The sequence below is a fragment of the Parus major genome, chromosome 1A, assembly GCF_001522545.3.
Source record: "Parus major isolate Abel chromosome 1A, Parus_major1.1, whole genome shotgun sequence".
Taxonomy (NCBI): Eukaryota; Metazoa; Chordata; class Aves; order Passeriformes; family Paridae; genus Parus; species Parus major.
Window position 1 is genome coordinate 61,898,642 of NC_031773.1, and position 21,507 is coordinate 61,920,148.

Consider the following 21,507-nt stretch of genomic DNA (forward strand, 5'->3'; position numbering starts at 1 on the left):
ATAAAAGGTCAGGAAACCAGTCAATCCTCTCTCTCCTAAAAGGGGTGAATCCCTTCTAAGGAGTGAATCATCAGTGTATGGAAAGAAAACAAAATGCAAAAATACCTTCTGTGGGACTGTAATCATTGCTGCATGCAATTACAAAATGGACAAGGGGACTTTGGATGCCATTTGTTTGCATGAATTTTTAGGTAATCTGTTTAATTTAAGTGATGAACATGGGGAAGAAATTAAACCAAAACTTTTATCTTCTTGCTAAAAATAAATAAAACAGTCTTGCTTTCAGCAGTGTTTGTCTATGCAACACAAACATTTGAGCAGACTGGAGGAGTCAGGGAGGAGGACAGGGCAAGGACTCAAATCACTTTTTCATAAAATAAATCTAAAATTGTCCTGGCGCTCATCTAATCTTCCACATGTTAAAAAGGAGATAAGTGTATGAATATATGTGCATGCCATTATGTTGTTTTTATTAGTCATCTGTTACAGAGATTAGTTCCAAGAAAAAGTTTTGGATCCAGATCTGAACTCTCTGGGGAAGGAGAGTATCCAGAATTGAACTTTTGATTACTACTGGCATAAAGATAATTTGACTCCAGGTTTTTGATTCATTGACTGAATTTGATTTCCCTGATTTGTTTCGTACAAGAATTTAGCATATCAGTTTAAACATAAACACATCTAAACATATTCCTCTGGAATAAAATAGAAAGTTTCAGTGTTTTTTTACTGTAGTGTTTCCTATCTAATGCTTTCAACAAAAATATCTTGGTTCAAATGTTTCCAAGTATTCTTTTTAAAAAGGCAATAGGCTTTCCAATTTATTGCTGATACCCAGTAGTGTTAAAAAAAACCCAAAACAACAAACCAATGAACAATACAGAAGCCTTAATTTTAAAGGCTGAATAATTAACAGTGTATAATTGTCCTTCCCTATGAGAGGGACTAAACTTTAGTAGTCAAAACCTAATGCATCCAAAACTATTAGATACTTTAAGACCTAGTTGAGAGGTTTAATGAAAATATAACCAGGACTCACTTGCATTTCACACATAAGGTCATTTATTAGACCTTTATCACAAAATGCCATCAAGTTATCAATGCCAGGCATTGGAATAACTAGAAGTCCCGTTTCAAATACAGAACACAAGTTCTAAAGACATAAAAAACCCAATCAATTTTCAAGCCCATATCATGATTCTTTTCTTGAAGCCCTATTTCAGTAATCCTTATCATTTAACTTTTGGAGGATTATTCAGACCTCAGTGACATGACCTATTCTCCTGGAGAAAGTGGAGGAGAATGAAAGGTACTACTTATACCTTCCTTTACTTAGCACAAAATTCAATGTAATAATAGACTTAAGCTGTTATATGGTTACCATATGTTATATGGTAGAATTACTTCACATAGTATTAACAGGTAGATCTACAGACAGAATATTTATGCTTGTATCTACATTTTACTACTGCCTGTATTCATGAGATGGGAAATAAGTAAAGAGATGAAAACTGGAAACAGCATTTGAATGACTTTCTTCTTTTTGATTAAGAAAAAAGGTCTTCTCCATAAGACCTATGATGGGAGACAAGACACTCATGACCACAGCAATAGCAATTCAGTGGCCTGGTGGCCTGGGAGGTCAGAACTGGAAGGTGAATTTAAGACACTCTTGAGATAAAGTTCTGTCATTCCAGTTTGGTCTTCCATTTTTTTAAGCTCATTCAGCTCTAGTTAATAGAAAATGTACAGGAAAATCCAGATCTCATTCTGTAACTGCTGGAGAAAACTGGGCACATTCAAGGTGCAAAACATTGCATCCTTTAAAGGATCTCAACCTGGTCAGGAAAGTCATGCTGAGTATGTGCTTGCTCTCTCCACTGGCTATAAAGAGATTATAATGTGAGTAGTGCAGATAAGGATATGGTATTCCAAGATGTAAACACCTAAATTTAGATGACATGAATGTCATTCCTAGGGTTTTTTTGTTTGATTGATCATAATACAAGTGTAAATAATCTGGCATTCAGTTAACAAATTTATGATTCCTCAAGTACATGCTGTGATCCTGGATGAAGAAATCTTCAAGAGCTATCACTGGTACAAGCTCAGGTGTATTTCAAGCTGGGAAATATTAAATTAGTATTTCAAGGAGAATCTGCTGCTGACCAAAGGCATTGAGAGGTTGTGAGAAAAAGGACAAAGGCTTTAATAAGACAGTCTCAACAGAAAGACTGGCTACGAGCATCTGGCTATGGAATCAAATGAAATTTTAGGGAGACTTCAGCTCAAGTTACACCCTACAGCAGTGAACAATAATTGAAGAAAAAATAAATATACTGCCAGGTTCTCCTCTTTGTATTTGAATTTGTATTTGGAGGAGGCAAAAAAGGGAGGAAACAAAGAGTTACAATTTTCCCAGGAATACTAATTCCATAATACTAATTACTATAAAAATGAGTGCTCCTTCTTCTGTGACACAGTAAACCCTCCTAACCCTCGTTACTATCTCAACACTCTCCTACTGACTTCTGTCTCCTCATGAGGAGAGCAAATGTGTCACTTTGCCATTTCTGACTGGCCCTGACATGCCAAGGCTTCTGCATGTGCTGGATCTGAAATCTGTGACATTTCCATGAAATAGAAAATGGACATAGAACACATCCAGAAAGTAATGTACAAATCTATGTATATATATTGCCTATGTACAAACATTTACAAAGGCTGTGGCCTGCAGATGAAAACTAATGAGGGCCTGAAGCCTTCAATACCTGTTTCCTAGGGCCCCTGTTACAGTACAGCCAGACTCCTAAAATCTTTAAATTAGAGCATACCACAGTGAAGAGTAAGTAATACTTATGACTATAAAAATATGTTGGAATATAAAATTTGAGTACAATAAAACTATAAGTATTGCTTAAAGTTTACTATATCATCAGCCAAGTAATGCATTTTTGCAGCAAAAAAAGACCAAGTAGTTATAAAATTCTGGGTTTGCAGTGGGAAGGCAGTGATTTTTCATAAGAGCAAACACTCTGTCAGGGTGCTGGTAAGTTGCTCAAGACATAATGTTTAGTAATGTCTCCTCACATGGTGGGAACTCTGATCTGACTGCCCACCACAGTATGGTTACAGATTACATGGCAATCTATCAACAGTTTATAATAGGATAGTTTGCAAATGTTCCACGAAGAACAGAGGGCTTACACATGTGTCTGTTTACTCTGAGTTATTTGGAATACCAAGAATAAAAAGTTTAACAATGAACAAACCAAAGACAGATTGTACACAGTGAATGTTTAAAATATTTCATTGAAGCATGAAAGCAGCTTTTCATTCTGCTAGCAGAGGCTGAATCTTCCTAGGAGCTGTATTTGGAGTTGCAGCTGACAGAACTGATGTTGGGCAGCAGATTAGTTGGTAGACTGTTAATTTAGCAAAGAGCAGATGTGGGTATTTATTTTAGGGAGGGTTGTAAAGCTCAGGAGCAGAAAGTTTCTGGGTATGGCTTGAAACAATGCAGGCAGAGGTAGCAGGGATTTCCTGCCTGAGTAATTCTTCCCTCACCTTTTCCAGATGAATCACTTACGAAGAGAAAAGTGATGCCCATACTCCTCATGACTTGGGAGTATCAAGTTCCCATTGTACAATACCCCCTCTCTGCTACAGACATCTTTAACTCATGTGTCAGGGAATCCAGAGTGGCAGTACCTAAACAGCACCCTTGAAATCCTAAGGGACAAGAAGAGCAGCACAAGTGAAAATGAGTGGGTTCATTTTTCCCTCAGTTTGAAACATCTGTGCCCAGTTTACAGAACAAAATAAATTCTGCTGTAGGTTTCGGCCTTGCACACATCCCTGGAAGTGTTGGACATGGTTTGGAACAACCTGCTCTAGTGGAAGAGGTCCCTGCCCATGGCAGGGGAATTGGAACAAGATGATCCTCAAGGTTCCTTCCAACCCAACACTGTGTCTATGATTAGAGCCATGCAAGGTTCTGGCAAACTATCGTTTATAGGCGACCATTTACTCCTGCAGCCTGGGATGCGACCAAGTAACAGGAGGAAAATCCAGGAAAATCCAGCTACCATTGCAATAAAGTAGCACAGAACACCATTCCCACTTCATACAGACTGGGAAGAAAGTATGCATTATATTGATTTACCAAGTAAATCAAAATAAAAGTTTTCAGGAGCCAACCCTTTAGAAAATACCTCATTTCTTAAAAACACAGGAAAAGAGCCAAAGCCATGTCAGAGGCTAGATTCTGCAGTTTACTGATCAAGTAAATAAATCTCTACATGTTCAGAAAGAAATCCTATTGGAGGAGGAAACTGACAATTGTTTTATGGGAAAATTTCTAAGTTGTTTTGAAAAAAAAAAAGAGTTCTTACATGTGATGATAATGTTAAAACAGAGTAACATAACAACGTAACACAGTAAGCACATTTACTTTCCTTTCACATAAATGCACTTGCACACCACCACATACACTCTCATTTTTAAACAAAAGTAATTTCAATAAATCATTAGAAATGTTTTTCTTCCTAAAAACCTTGAATCTCAAACACAAATCCAATCCTAACAATTAATATTAAGGTTTTGGCCATGCCCCCCTGCAGGAAAGCTGCAGCTGTGTAAGACATGTAAGAGCTCAGCTGTTCAGTGTCTGTTCTTGCCACACCCATACATATATATGTATCAATCATATATGGGCCATTCAAGATTCCCTCGTTGCCTTAGTGCACAGCCAGCCAGGGCAGCTAAATCTGTGTCTGCAACATTGACTGTGATCTTGGTGAACAGTAGCTGAATGCTCTAGTGCAGCTTGAGGGTGCTGTGGTGGGTGACACCCCAGCTTTTCCATCACACATTCTGTCTCTCTTCTTCAGGGTTTATTTTCCTCAAGGACACAAAGTTATTTAGAGGCTTCTCTGAGGCAGCAACAATTCAAGCAATTTTCTCTATTGCTCGATCACAATCCTGATTCAGCTGTAAATAGATTCCCAACTGAAAGTTCATGCATAGCATTTTTTGAGTCACATTAAAATTAGATGGATGCAGACTGACATGCACTGACGCTAAAGACTCCAAAGGACTGCACTATTATTCAGGTATTTTTCTGTGGCAGAAATTTTGGAGATGGTAACCCTACTGAGTCAAACAAAATTAACTCTCCAGGGTGTCTGAATTTGGAAACGTTTTCCAGTTGGAATTAGTATTGCAGAAACATGTGCTTACCTGCTAAAGGAAGAAGAAAACAGGACTGAATAGTAAACAGGGAAGACTCTGCAGCAGGTTTCCAAGAGTCAACATGAAAATTCTTGGCAGGCAATACAAACTGGTTGAAAAAAGTCAGGCCCTTGCAAAAAAAGTCACCTCTGCAACAAAAGATAAACAAAAGATCAGTATTGTAAATATTGCTATTCTACAATATGTTTCAAGAGTGCACTAATAAACCCATAGTGACACACAGAAGTAAAATAAGCACAATAATCAGTGCTGTTCTACCTCATTGCTGACTCAAATATTTCTTCTTGCACTTTTCCCTTTTCTGTTTTATTTTCTTCATGGGGAGCAATTCACTGGCACCAACATTAAAAGCTACACTTATCTCTAAAGAAGGCAAGAGAACTTCCATGGGCACAGACAGTTCAAGCAATACTGTGTCCCAACATTAAGGAGATGACAGAAAAAGGTTTGAAATATGTTGCATGATTTATTGTGATTAGCTTTGGAGAGTAGATGTCCTGTAAGACCCAAGAAAGTCTTAAATGCATAATTTGGAAACACTGGGAATTCTTTCTTTAGGGCTTCAAATGATGGGTACAATATCACTGCCTGCCCTGGGCTGGTCTTGAAGTGCCCTCTGAGGTGACTATGAACACACTTAACAACCCCAGAGTCAATAAACAGGTGAAGCACAATTAAGAATTATGTGACTTCTAACCCCAACATAAACACCTTCATAATTTAAAGATTATTTTTGCAAATAACTGGTCAATAAATATAGAACACTATTAGGAAACTCATATATGTGTGTGTATGTACATATATATATGTGTGTGTTTGTGTATACATATGTGTATGTATATATATATATATATATATATATATTATACATACATATACACATACATATACATATACCATACACAGATACACAGTGGTATTCACATGCATGCACATTCTGACTACAGTTCTTCATGTCTTGCACTTTGGACAGTCATTAGTATCAAGTCTAACACAGCACTAAATTTAACTAAAAATACATGGATGTCCTTTTTGGCTTAGCTCATCCTGGGTATGAACCATTCTTGCTTTTGTTTTTTGACATTTCATATTCACTGCATGTGCTTAAAAATACGTATTTTAAAGTTAATCTTTCCCATGCTTGAAAGAACTAAATAATCCCCTTACACTACCCCCTTTTTTCTCCTCCACGAGTACCAGCTTCATTCTGTTACCACTTATTTTAGGCAAACTTAGAGGTGTTAGTTTAAGTCAGAGGGTTGGGTCTGTCAGTGCATTTTGCCCGTAATGCATTCAGGAGCACAAACACAAGCAGCTCAGCAGAGAGCTGCAGAACTGGAGAAATCACTCTCAGCTTGGAGGCTGCAGAGCCTTGAACTGGTGTCCTGAGCACCTGGGCCAAGGTAGGGACAGCAGCCTCTCAGCAGCATGTGGGAGATAATACATGAACAAAAATGACATGAGGGATGCAAAAACAAAAGGTACAAACATAGTCATGCCAGAGCAACAACAATTCCTGTGGATGAGTATATGAAAAACTGCTCTAATTGTATGAGAAATCCCACTCATGACAGAGTTGACTTACAAAATAGACCCTGGGCAATACATGACTGACAGCATCAATATTATTTAGCTAAAAACAGATGACTGAGATGCTTGTGCTATCTGCTTAACACCAAACCGACTGCTTTGAAACTTTCACATAACCTCTCTGCAAGAAATGCAACATTTTAAGAAATTTTCCCAACTGACATGAACAGAGATTGGTTGTAGGATATTTTACAGGAAACCCTCCCAGCCAAGGCATGGGTTCTGGCCAAACCCTGGTCCTGGCTGGTCAGGAAGTGTGCCATCAGATCTGGGAGTTTCTGTGCTAAAAATATTATCAATCCACTTTGACTTGCTGATTTGGGCCTATAAAAGCTGGACCCCCTTTTGGGGTGAATTTGGAGACCTCACCTGTGGATGGAAGCACTGTGTAGGATTTTTCCAATTGCTGGGAAGTGTTCTCCAAGTCCTCCCTGTGAAACGGGGCTCCCCAGTGACTGCAGATTCTGGATGATGGTGACGTATTTAGGCAATTGGTGATGCATCTTTCTCAGTCACTATCCTTTCTCTTGTATAGTAATGCTTAGGTGTTTTTCCTTTCCTACTTTTGCTTGTTGCTAAAGCCAAGTGTGTAGATTTATTGAATGTATCATTTTACTTCTGTGCTGACTTAAAATTCATAGTAAAATAAGACCATTCTTTCCACTGGTGCCTGTGTCCTTTAAAGTGACCCAGCAATTGGCAGAACACCTCCTGACTTCAGACAGATATTATCAACAGAGAGCACAATAATAGCTAATTGGTTCTCAAAAAATGAAGTGCTTATGGGTATGAAAATACTGCTTTGTTTGGAGAACATGCTTTGACATTTCTATGCTAGCTGATTAAAAAAACCCCTCCACTTTATCAGTTATAATTTGATCAGCCAGGATAATAAACCTACCTCATAGTGCTATTCTTTAGGATTCAAGGGGGTAACTTCAGAATAAAATTCCACTGTCTTTTTTACTTAAACTGATCTAACTTTGATGATTAAAGTTCAGCTATTCCATCAATGCAAGCATGAAGTATAAATTATCTTTTTTTTTGTTTTTTTAATTTGTGAAATATATTTATCTTGCTTTTATCTAATATTCAGTATATCCTAAACCACACACAGGTTCAGGAGAAGAAGAGAATGCCTAAATAAAACCTAACCATGATGCTGCTGCACAGAAGTTCTAGGAAACTGTAATTAAATATTCCTTTCTCCAGCTGAGCAATCAGTGCATCCTTTGGCAGATAAAGCAAATTAAGAATTCATTTGTCATCAAGTATTGATACCATCCCTTAAACCAAGCATTTCCCAGAAGAGGAATTTCAGAATTGCATGACAGTTTTCTCAGCCACACACTGCTGGCTTACCCCTCCACTCCAGGGATAGCAGCAGCTCAAGGTTCTCAGAAGAACCTCTGTTAATGACCCAAAATTACTTCAGGCTAAGAAGGTAGAGACCTCCTGACCAGCATGGAAAGAAACATGACTCCAGAGGTTTTTGGAACCTAAAGCTGCCACGAAATCCAGACTCATCTTAAACTGCTCTGAGCCACAGGGCAGTACAATTTCTACGTAAATGCTACATGTGAGGCAGAGGAGGAAAGGGTGTAGTGTGGTTAGTGATGCTGTTTGGGAATTTCTCAAAACCAAAATGTTACTCCTGGAAGAGATGATAGTTGTCCAAGTGTTATTGGACACAAAATGTTATATGCATTCAAAAATAAAGAGCAAAGCCCAGGATCACTCCTTACAGGTGTGTTACAAATAATACAACTGCCCTCCTTTTCTAAGTGACTGTATTATGGAATTAACTTATTTGTGTGAGTGAAATTGATTTCTCATACAACATCAACTTGCTCAGTGAAGGCCATACCCATTCCTCCTCAGTACTGACAACAAGAGCTGCCATAAATCAGTATTTCAGTGTAGCTGATAAGAGTCACCCTGCTCACCAACTACTGCTCAGCCAGCTACAGCCTGAGAAATCAGTCACACAGACTCTTAATTCTGGCTGTTACTGGGGATGCCTTTCAATTCAGCAATGAGTGGCCAGCAAATAAGCCCTGCATCTCAGTTTGAAGGCTAGGGATCTGCCAAGGAAGGTGGGAACCTCCCTTGGAATGGAGAATATGACCTCCTTCCCACGGAATTACTGGATCTTTATATTTTATCTTTAAGGGGGCTTTCATGCAAAGATAAAGGAAAAGGAATACGAGATCTTTACTAGTATGTATAACCAGGCAAACAACATCTGTAGAGGGAATGGACCAAAGCCCAGACTAAAACTGATGATGAAGATAAACACATGCTCTAAAAAGGCAGACCCAAGGAGAGGCCATGTAAAACAGTTCTTAGAAAAGCTTAAATATGTATAATTGTTTATAAATATGCAACAAGCTGATGCAATAGAAATGGTATATAAAGAAAGGGTGTTTCCAAAACAGCAAGTATGCTCTTGGCACAATGCCAAGCATCCAGCAGTTTCAACCCTTTGCTTTATTGTATTTGTCTCCTATTGACTTTTTTTCTTATTAAACCTTTTAAAATTTACCAGGAAAAGTGAACCTTGTTTTTCACACTGAGGCACCAGAGCAGATGCTGAAAGTCCTATTTTAGTGAGGTAGGGTGTTAATAAGGTCCCAGTTCAGTGGCTGTTCTCATGAGCAGGGGCTCACCCCACGGCAGAAGAAGCAGGACAGGGCTGAGCTTCAGCAGCGGCAGTGAATTCCCTCCCAAGCAGCAGCAGCAGCCTCCACCACTGACCTCTGAAGCCACCAGAGAGAGCAAGCAGCTGCTGCAGCCCTGTCTTCTTCCAATCCCATTCTATTGGTAAGCTCTGAGAGAAACCCTCAGATAAGGGAAGTGCAGCCAGATGCCCTCTTCCCCTGAACTTGGCCATTTCTCTCACTTAAGTGCCTGGTCATTATTGTCCCTTATCAACAAAATGGGACAAAATTCCATGAAAGGAAGAAACAAAAGGAAGAATCTTAAACCCCAACACCCTATCATTTCAGTGACTGTACTCGACAAAGATGCAAGCCAAGAATCAAAGCTCTGGCTGCAAATGATGATTGCAATTAAACCCTAATCAGCCTGAAAGGGTGATGTGATTAGGGTCTGTCATGTTAAAAACCATTGTGGCTCTATTATGGACCTTTTCCTACTGCAAAAATTTAATTTGGGACTGCAATGACAGAGCAGTGTATCGATAGCTGGGGACTGAGAAAGCTTTGGTCACTACTTAAAAAATTTTGCCAGCTCAGCTCAATCAACCACAAGCATGGCAAAAAGTGCATGGGAAGAATGAAGTGAATATAAATATAAAATCATCAATATGAAACGCACCATCCATACTCTTGGCTTTATTCTTCAAGTCACACGCATGTAGATTTTCCTTCGGGTAAGCTGAGCTTTATTTCAATGGCCTTTTGTACTCCTGGCATTCCCCACCCCTGCCATTTAACTAGTCAGCCTACAACTGGTACTGACAAAAAGAACCACTTGGTTCTGCCTGTGCTTGGCTTCCCAAGCACCATGGTTCACTCTTCTTTCAAACCTGTGAAAGACTTTTTCTTCTCTTTTTTCACCAGCGATAAAAAGATGACAGTACATCTTCTGGGCTTTACATCCCTAATCTTTCTCCTTCAAAACAACACTTTAATGGAATTCAAGTTCTTACTATAAATTCAAATTGCAACTAAAGGATGGATTCTGATGATTTCTGGCTAGAGAAGACAGAAAAGCCTCTGCTGACTTTCCCTGGGGCAACATGGTACCTCAGACAAATAATTAGATTGTTTTTAAGGCTGACATTTCACAGCAGATTTTTTTTTTTTTGCTGACAGCCTGTTTCTGTCGCATATATTCTGTTGCATGTAGTGGAACTTCATCTGCTTTTATAACTCTCAGGACATAAGCTACTGAAGATCAAAACCTAAAGGAAATAATTCTGAAAATCCTTTGTGCTATTCTTAAAAAAGCCAGATGAAAAAGTTGTAGAAAGGTCTGCATTAAAAAGTGGTGTTATAGATGACAATATAGTATTAGCTTTTGCCTATTACTGATCACAAAGATTTCAATATGGTACAATTTATATTTCCTTTTAACTGCTTTTTGGTACAGTATAATCTGTCAGTTTATGTATGCACCATATAGTTTACATAAATAGTACTGTGATAAATATATCTTAGGCCATAGCATAAAATAGAGAATGTGAAAAAGGAGGTTCACTCTCCTATTAAAATTTAAAATTTTATTAAAGATAATAAGAGACAAAGATAATAAAGCAAACATTAACAGCCAGGTGCTTGGCATTCTGCCAAGATCACACCTGCTGTTTTGGAAATACCCTTTATATGCCATTTCCATTGCATCAGCCTGTTACATATTCATAAATGATTATGCATATTCAATCTTTTCCAATAACTGTTTTGGGTGGGCACTCCTTGGGTCTACCTTTTTAGAGCACACTTATTTCTTGACTTGTGGTTTTATTCCTCTTCTTATCACCTTTTAATTTGGGTCTTGACTCCTTTTCACAGACAGTGAGTGTTGATAAGCAGCAGGGTCCCCATCATCTGTTCTTTGGATGTTATCCCAACCAAGCAGACAGTTCAAACATACTATATCAACTATTACCACTAGGCCTAAATTTTTGCTCATAGCAGAAATAAAAACTATATTCATACAGCAAAGTCATTTTAACATTATACATATTTCATCTTAACACTTGTGAAAAGCCAATATTATACCATGTATCTATAACAAGACTGTGAGGTTAAAATGCTTTTATTCATGTAACTAACTCAAAGAATAGTGTAAGATAATTAGGTCATTCCTCACATTTGTGGACTGTTAAAAAGGACTTCAATATGATTTTGGCTTTTGCATTTATTTATTAGTTTTTGCATTGACCATAAGTATTTAGATATAGTATCATATATACCTTTAGCTGTTTGTATAACATAATCTACCAGTTTAAGTATGTACTGCATAGCTTATAGAAATAGTAGTGTGATGAATATGCGGTATTATAGGCCTTAACTAAACACTGGGTGTTGAAATACCTCTATGTAACCAAAACAAATGGTGTAAAACAATCATGTTACCCCCCTTCTCCACTGACCGAATTCTCCAAGTGATAACTGTGACACAGACCAGAGCACCAGAGGACAATTAGAAAATATGATATTAAATTTAAAGAGGAAATACTAAATCCTTATCAGAGGATGTAAAACAACAGGATGGAGACACAAGAAGGAATAATATATATTAACTTGACACACAGGATGTCATGCAGATAAACCAGAGTATGAAGAAACCAAAACAGAAGAATTCCCATAACATCAAACACTTCACAAGAATGTGTGAATAATGTATGGACTTTATGAATATGCATGTATCTCAGTAATATAACAGTATAAAAATAACACTATTGGGGACTACTGGTGTGTTCTTTGGCTGTTTGCCAGGAGCACCCCAGCACTGGACTTTTGTCTCTTATTTTAATCCCTATTAAACTTTTTTAACATTTTGAAGTGTTCCATTTTTAACAGTGTCAAATTTAACTCTGGAGACAAAGAGAAAGCTAAAACATACTAAAAACAAAAAGGAAAATTTAAGGGGCTGATTACAGGATTAATGGTCTAAAAGCATCAATATATATCCCCCATCATACCTCAGATGATGACTTTTTCAATACTCAAGGCTCCAACTTCAGAGAAAGCTCTCTTCACACTCACAGCTCCAGGAATTCATATTTAGAATCTCTCTCATTCTTCACTTCCCATAGACTGACTTTTAATATTAAGGACTAATTGATCACAGGAACAATGATGCACAGGTCCCTGCCAGCTGCTTACATGGGTGAGAGTGGTGATGTTCCACTTTGCAGAGAGCACCAAGTGAACTGCATTTCACAGCACCCGAAGTTCAATTCATATTCAGCTAAGTGAAAACACTTCACAAGCAAAGCTTCCAAATGCAACTGCATCACTGCCAGCATTTTCACACTGCAAGCAGGCTGTGAATTTAATCCCAGAGGTAGAAGAGTAACACATTTTTCAAGGGGTTAACTACAATTTAACAAAACAGATAAAAAAGACATCCTGATGGCAACGTTCCTCAAATTCATCAATGTCTTTATAGACTGAGATTTTTAAATATTTCTGCATTGCCTTAGCTCTGCCTTAATGAAAATCATAAAAAAATACTGAACAATTTCAGCAGGAAAAGACTAGAAAATCCTATTCATAGTGTGCATAATTTGAAGTTAAATTCATCTTTGATGTATTAGTGCCTCGGTTTACAGGCTGCCCATTTACAAGTCTCACATGAAAGTCAACATCCCACAGTGATTTCAATAAAACATTAAAGCTTCAGGTTAGCTCAAGGAGAAGAGCTCTTGGATGGGTGGATGCAGCATAACTAGACACTAAGAGTTCCCTTTGAACTCTCCATGAACTCATTCAGGACAAAATAGAAAGGTCTCTCCTCTGCTTCCATTAAAGCACTTGAACTCATGAATTTTTGAAGTAGAATTTAAAGGGTTTTACTGCTAGAGGATGCAGTGAATGTAAACAAGGTCATTTTGTAAAAATTTCACTTGAGAACCTGCTGGGTCTCCTTTGCTGGCTCAGTCACTTTAGAAATCTCAGAGACAAAAACTGTCAACTGTTTTCCCCCTTAATTTGAAAACTGAACAAACCCAGGCAGATTTTTTTGTGCAGCAGCCTAGCACTACTTCTGCAGCAATACTTCCCTGCTCACCACAACAACAAAAAAAAACCAAGAAAAAGGCATTCCACTTCATCTTCCTTTGCTTTTGACTGAAATGCCAAACGCTAACATCAACATTTCTTATTGGTGTTCTTCCTCATTCCCAGGAACTTTGGGAGGTGGGAAAAGGAAAAGCAAACATGTCAATTTGTCCTCCTATTTATAAGCAATTCCTGCATGGTGGGCAGGTCCTGCCCAGAGTCATCCTCACCCAGGGCTCAGTCTATCTGCTGAGGTGTCAGACCCCATGTGGAAAACATCTTCAGCAAAAGCAGCTTCCTATTAAGAACAATAGCAACCCTCTAAAGAGATTAAAACAGTGATGACTCTGGGCAACTTGGCCTCAGCCAGCTTAGAGAAACAAATGTCACCCTCCTCATCCAAGCCACTGCTCCTGGCATGGCCAGCAGCAAACAAGCTTTGGAAGGAACATGAGGAGAGGGGGAGAGAAGCATCTGACAGCAGAGCAGAGCCAAGAGTGACTTCCAGTGCAGCAGGAATTTATAGACAGCATGGCAAAAAGGAATTACTAAGTTACAACCCACAAACCCACTTTACAACTTTATCTCTTTTCACTCCTCTGTAGACTTTGCTGAACCTGCTTTAAGAATCACCAAGGTTATCATGAACATCTCTACTCAAACCCCTAGGCTTCTGGCACATTACCTTTCAGGAATTTACCTCTCACATGGCTCTATTTTCAGAGCAGAGCTGGGCTTGCTCACTTCCAGAGTGGGGATCACAGAGCCTGACAATGCCAGCAGTAGTACCAAATAGAGGCATATGCAGAATCTGCAGTGGAGTTTTACAAGAGATGCTCACAAGGCCCCAGTGGCAAACAAAACCTCTGAGTGGATGGCAGGGATTGGGCAAAAGGAATGGAAAACATTGTAATTCTCAATTTCCAGTGCCACTATGACTACAGGGAAACTTAAAAAAAAAAAAAGGAAAAATAAAAAGAGTTCAATCCTTACATGGACAGTATTCTACCATCATGAATCCTGAAAACAGAAGTTACTGTCACTTGCATTTAACAGTATGAGAGAAACAGGGGGAAAAAAGAATAAGAACATTAAGTAGGCAGTTCATCCTGATCTCATTAGAGATGGCTTTTAAGTCTGCAAAGAGAAATTTAAGAAATGATGCCATTACTATCCCTTCTGCCCCTCCTCCTGCCCTACAAAAGCAAGGATGGTTGAGGGGCTGTCTTTTACTGTTGCTGTTGCTGTGTAAATCCACTGGTATCAGAACTCTGCTGCCAAGGGAGATGAAGCTTCACTGAAACTGCCAGATGCAATAGTGAGATACTTTCTGCTCCAACAGCCTTGCAGATTTTGAAGAAAAGCAGCAAATAGCTGGAGGCAGCAACTTCTTATACTTCCTCTGACATTTCTACCACATTCTGAGACTCAAATTCTGACTCTGCATGAGATAACAACTGCTTAGTCAAAAGCTTCCCCAGGAAACCCAGAAATATGAGAACACAGTCTGCATCTGCTGCTGTTCTCAGAGCACACACTACTGCCTGAACCCCTTGAGAATAACAGGAGAAAAGGATATAAAAGAAGCTTTTGTCTCCTCTCCAGGATGATATACCTAGACATCAGAGAACAAGTTACTGTGGGATGAGACAGAGCAGGTCTCTCATCTTTCAGTTCACAAAGTCTGCAGTGGTTTGAGTATAGAGCTTGGACTTATACAGAGGTTGGCAAGTTCATGGCTCCATTGATTCTCCATAACTGAAACCAGCTGGAGGCTGGATAAGCTGTGCACCAAAGTTAGGACTTGGTGTGCTGGAGGCATGTCACAGTCAGCTCTCTGTGACTCCGAGACCGATCCAGCTGAGTGCGCGTGGCAAAATGACAGAGTTGCCCAAAAAACTTTAATGATGCTAAAATAACAAACTGCAGAGACCACACCTTCTGGGGGCAAGCTCCAACAACCAAGAGGTGAGGTGAACTCAACAATAAATAGGGGTACCTGAGGGCAGGGGTCCAACTGTGAACACAGACCAGGGGCATGACCTTATATGTGACAGGTCCCAAACCAACTGAGAGCCAGAACCAGAAACATGGCCTATTATGGAATGATCCCAGTAACATCCTAATTTCTATCCTTTCAGTATCCTGCCTCTCAGGTTTATGCCTCCTGTACAAGTCATCTGAGCTAAGCCACTATCCATCCCAGCCAGTTCAGTTCGCATAGAGGCAATATGTAGAAAATGGTTTTGTGGGAAATAAACTAAAAAAAAAAAAAAAGAGCTGAAGAGAAGTAGCAGCAATTACAGGGCTAGCACAAAAAGCACTTGAATTCAACTCAGCTATCTTTTTTTGCTCCTGCCATCACTAATTTATAATCCTACACTGCAAATATATGTGATGTAAAGACTGCTATCCCATCATGACCTCTCTGAAGAGTTATGAGAGACACCTTAAGCCCCATAACCACACTCAGATTCTCTGTAATGACTGAGTTGCAGAGCTGTTCTCAGGGATCAACAACTGCCTAAACAGTCCTTCAGGCTCAAGAACAGAGACTTCCCAGAGATTCATCTCTGGAAAATCTTTATCATCATTAGTAACACCAAGGAGAGGAGTATCCAAAACTGTGCTGTGCTGGGTTTTTTAGGTGGTTTTTTTTTAGGTTGGGTACACAAAGTATTCTTCTATGGATGTCAATAATACTGGATCAGGACCCAGGTTGTCATGAGACCACCTCAAAGAGCCTATGGCTCTGGAAGAGGAGAAGTAAACCCAACATTTCTTGCCCTCTGAATCCCTCATATCCCTCGAGTGCCCAGTATTTACAGCCATTAAAGGTATTACAGTATATTACAGTATTAAAGGTATTTACAGCCATTCACAAGAGCACACTATACCTTTGGAATTTTTGTTTCATTTTGTGTCTGTTACTTTGCAGTTCATGCTTGCCTGTTTTCCACAGCACTAGATGCAAAGAGCATTTTCTTCACAATTAAAAGGAGAGCATCTTCCATATATCCCTGGAGCTGGGACTGTTAGAAACTGTGCAGCCCTGGGTAGCAGACAGACCTTGAGGTAATGAAGCATTTAAACACATCCTTAACTAATTTTAAGCACAGCAGTAGCACCACTTTAACTCCAACTGGCCATTCCCCTTTGTTTCTAGATAACCTATCAATGTTCCAAAATTGACTGTGCTGCAAAGACACAGGATTTGATCCAGAAAAAGCAAGTGTGCTGAAATGTTTGGCTCCCAAATTGTGTAAGTCTCTGAAGAGAAGTGCAACTCGAGAAGGAGAGGATTCTTACAGTTTTGAAGCAGCTAGAGGCTTTGCCTCAGGGTAGATTTTGTGACCAAGCTATTTAATAGTATTAATCTTCAGCTATTTGTGTTCACAATACACATCATTTGACTGTCTGCACTGAGTGGAAGGACAGCAACCTGTCAATGGCAGAGCAGCTGCACCACTCCAATCAGACAGATGGTGAGAATGTAGCTCAATTCTTTCCTTCCTTTATTTCCCTCCCATCATCTTATTTTATCCAGCCCCCCTCTCCCCTCCAGTTCTTGCAGCAGGGGAAAGGAGATCTAGTTGGACCTCAGTGTGCTTAAAGAGCAAATTATGTTTTTGATCCAATTACTTCCTGAGGCTCTGCAGCAATCTGTCCTTACCCCAGACAGAAAGCAACTGCTGTTGCACAGCTGGTCTGGCGCCAGCAGTGCTGGCAGATGAATGGCAGGCAGGTGTGATGTGGTTTGGCTCACTAGCTGCAAAGAAATCAAGGAAGAAATCCCTGCCTGCTGCAGAGGGGAGTGTGATTTGGAGGCTGTTCCTGCAGAACAGCTGGTAGTTTAATCAGATAAAAGCCTAATGGACAAGTCCTCTAATTCTTGGATCGTGCCAGGTGGCAGTGGGCATTTATTGGAGGACTGAAGGAGGCTCTCAGATCCTCACTGACATGGTTGTGGGCACACAAACCTCAGGATCATCTTGAGAGCAAGACTAGTATTAGATGAATGGAAGATAAATAACCTTACCACAAAAAGGTGGTAATAAAAGGAACCCCAACTCATCAATATAAAGAACAACCTAAGACTTCTTCCCCATTTTCCTTCACTTGATAAAGCAACAAGTTATCTTGGACCACCCAACAGTTGCCATCTTGGCTGAAGTTCTACACAGCTTCAAGCTTTTTAAAATAAAACCTTTTTCAGTCTGGGTGGTGGTGTCTTTTGCTTCCCCATTTTAAATTTCCAGGTTGACCTCAGAGACTTGCACTGTCATCTTGTCATTCCTACCAAAATTTCCAATACCACTGAAATTTTCACACACTAATGGATGAGTTTGTTTCCAGCAAAGGAAGTTATGACCACCTGAGAGAGCACAGGCCTCCTGCTGCTAACAAGGCAGTCTGTGAGCTTTGTGAGTCTGTACAGAGGCACATGGACAATAAAAGATACTCATCCTCAAGCATCAGCCTCTCACCAGGCAAAACAGAGGAAAAGGGCTGATAGAAAAACAATACCATTTGGAGAGGAATGTAAAGGTGGATGTATTTTGCAGACTAAAACATTATCCAAGCTCATAGGAACCCTCCAGCTCTGCCAGAACAGTTAAATGCATTTATCTAAACCAGTCTAAGCTTCTGCTTGTGCAAACAGATGACAAGTTTGGTGGGTGCAAGCAGGAGGCTTAAAGCGGTCACCAGCCTGGGAATCCCTCCCCAGAAGGGGAGCAGCCACAGCAGAACTACAACAGCCACCCTCACTGACACATGTCCTACCCACAGGTGAACCTGAGCTTTTTGATTTTACCTCAAATGGCTCTGTTCTGCTGAGCAGACACATGCAAGACTAACTGCTGACAAAGGGGCACTACCAAACAGCCAAGGCAAAAGGGCCTCTCCATATTTTAACTGGAAGCAGTAGTTTGCAAAGTCGATGGCAGTGCAGCACCTTTGCTGTGCTTTATCTGTGACATCCACCAAAAGCCTCAATGCAACTTTCTGATGGGAAAAGAAGAACACAAACCTTTGGAGCTTTTTAAACACTAGTTCCACTGCCCAGTTGCAAGCAGGTGACAATCCTGTGCAAGTACTAGAAGTCATTTAAAACCTCAACAAAAATGCTTCTTCAACAAAAGATGATACAGCTGAAGACTTTTCAAGCTTCCATGAAAACAGAGGAAACACTAGAAATCTGATATGACAAGTAGCTAAAGAACAACACAATTTAGATTTTAGATGCAGTGGCACAACCCAACCAGAAAATTTTGCTACATATGAAACCAAACACTGGGAAATCTTACAAAATTACAATAGTAAAAATTAGGTGATAACTGAAGAGGAGAAAGAATCTGGGTATCAAGGTATACTGGGGAACTTGTTGAATCTGTGATGCTGGACAATACCAACTGGTAAGAGCTCCGAAATTCACAAAATGCTATTGCCCAACCTCTGAACTAGAGAGCACTGCTTCTCCACTCCTACCCAGCAGGTCAGAGAACAATGCTGGAAAGCTGCCAAGGGTCCAGGCAAAGCCAACTAAGAGGGGGAACCCCCCAGAAACTAACCCCAAACCTGAAAGATGCTCAAAAGCCTGCACAAAACTAAGAACCATTTCTTTGACTTTTAATTCAGGGAAAACTCTCTGTGACTTTCAAGGACAATCACACCTCAGTAAAAATTAACTGCAAGTCAGGCAATTTTTTCCCCAGCCTTTATTGAGCAGACTCCTAAGCATTTACCAAATAGCATAAAACTAGTTGTATTGAAAGATTTAGAATTCTTATTTCTTGGGTTTTTTTGCATTATTCTCAAACTGTGGAACCTCAGTCATAGACTCACAGACCAAAATCTGACAGAGGTAGATGCTATGGGAAGGCAGCACAAAGAAAGATAATTAAGCAGTAAGCAAAAAGAGAAGCACGTGTTCTCCCAAGACACATTCTAGGCACAATCATTTATGGGTAACTAAAGAACGGTGAAAGAACAGATTTTTTTCCACAAAATCTCACAGCAGGGAGCCAGATGACTCAAAAAAAAAACCTCAAAACTCCTATATCCCTTCATTTTCAAACAGTGAAGGAGAAAAAGGCATTACAAGATATCACAAAAGGCTGGTGGACTCCATTTATGCCATGCTGAGTCAGCATCTCACTAAACAGCAAAGCAGCTTTTTTTACTCCTCAGCAGCATTTTACTTAAAGGTAATTAAAAAAAAGTTCCCTGACTCAAATTAATTCTGAAGCCTTGGAAGAAGCTGAAAGACTACTATGAACACTGTATGACTGCTGTTAAATCCTGGGTTTTCCTTCCATTTGTTTACTCTACACACACACCAGAAATATCCTGATTTTGCAGAAATACTGGTAGGATGATGTTTGGTAGCTCTCACCTCCTAACTAAAGGGCAGGAGAAGAGAGACAGGCTTTCTAAAAGGTTACATTTCTGTCATGACAGTGATGCTCAAGGAAATGAAAAAAAAGAGAAAGCAGACAAACAAAAGGAGCCCTCAAAAGTGAAAGACAAAATCAAAGCAAAGGGAACACTTCCTCCCTCCCAGTCCTCCACATCCACTTTCTTCAGGGATGGAGCAGTCTGTAGGAAGGCCTTCAAGAGCTGATTTAATATGCTGCCTCTCTAAGGTGGTGGGATTTGACCAGACATCTTCAAGTTTTGCTAAAGAAAAAAATGCAAGAGCCCATCTTTCCCTGCCTGTCTTACTACAGTAACAGAAACAGGTTGGGCTGGATCTGACACAGTATTAAAAAAAATCTAACAGAATTAAAGAAGAGTGTAGGTGCTCTTTATTTCCTTTCATAGTCATCTTCAAGCCTTGAAAACTTCAATCCCTCTTATATGTATTTGTTTCTAATCTTTTCCTAATTTGACTTTCACCTTGGGACAAAGCTGAGAAAAAGGAGGCACATAAAGGATGGAACAGAATGTGAAATCACCTGCAAAATGAGAGATTAACACAGATGCCTTTGTGGTCATGGAAAACATACAAAGAAATGTGACATGGGAGACACTGCCAGGGAGCCATGAAAGCACAGCTACAGCAGACTGCAGAAGGCAGTAGGCAAACATACCTGAGGGAGTCAAGGACTTTTGATTCAGTAAAAAGCTCTGCTTGTTTCTGTTTGAGCACAAATATTCTATGTGGAATCAGAGGACCTCCAGGCTTGGTATTCCCGTAAGAGGAAGCTCTTCCCCCAAGATGGCATTGGCCAGACTGGCTTCAGGCCCAAACACAAGGGCATTTGGTGGCTGAACCACGAACAACTGAAACAAAGGCCAAATTTCTGTTCTCCACCAAAGGTGCTGAATTGAATTTGTGAGTTTTTAAATTGCTTTAGCTTCATGGTGACTTCAGAAGACCCAGGTTTTCCGAGGAATCCTTTCTGTCCTTGTTTCCTGCTGCCACTGTCACCCACTGCATCACCTTCCTAGGACAAGATACAAGGTCACAGCTGTATCCAGCTGTGCTGTGCCAGTATCCATCTTTCACTGAGGTACCAGAGAGCTGCACTGTACTTCACTTAGGTGAGGTACAGTAGGGCTGGCCAATCTGCATCTTTCCCTAAGTTAATTCATGCATGAAGGATGTAGTAAATATTTCCCTTGTATTTCTTCAGGCCTGCAATATTTGCTCTTACATTTAGTACAAAGTAAAAGCCTCCAACATGACCTAGTACCTTTAAGTAAAATGATTTTATCTTTTAGGCTGTTGCACAGTTCCCTTCAATAAAATGGGCAACAGACAAACATAACCCCAGAGAGTAATAGGTTTACTGTAGTAATTTACAGCTCTTGTATGGAAGAAACAAACATAATCAGAGACAGTGGGGAAGGAGGGATGGGAAGCAGGACAGTACTACAGGATTCAGCTACAGCACAAGGATAGCAC

General features: G+C 39.7%; 1 protein-coding gene across 2 annotated transcripts in view; it reads right to left on the bottom strand.

The window, feature by feature from the left end:
* Positions 1-21,507, bottom strand: part of PRR5 (proline rich 5) — a 99,275-nt gene that overhangs the window by 58,688 nt on the left and 19,080 nt on the right. For both annotated transcript variants that reach the window (XM_015628766.3, XM_015628764.2), the window contains one exon: positions 5,242-5,381. The gene's annotated coding sequence lies outside the window, so the exon portion shown is untranslated. The remainder of the gene's footprint in view (positions 1-5,241; positions 5,382-21,507) is intronic.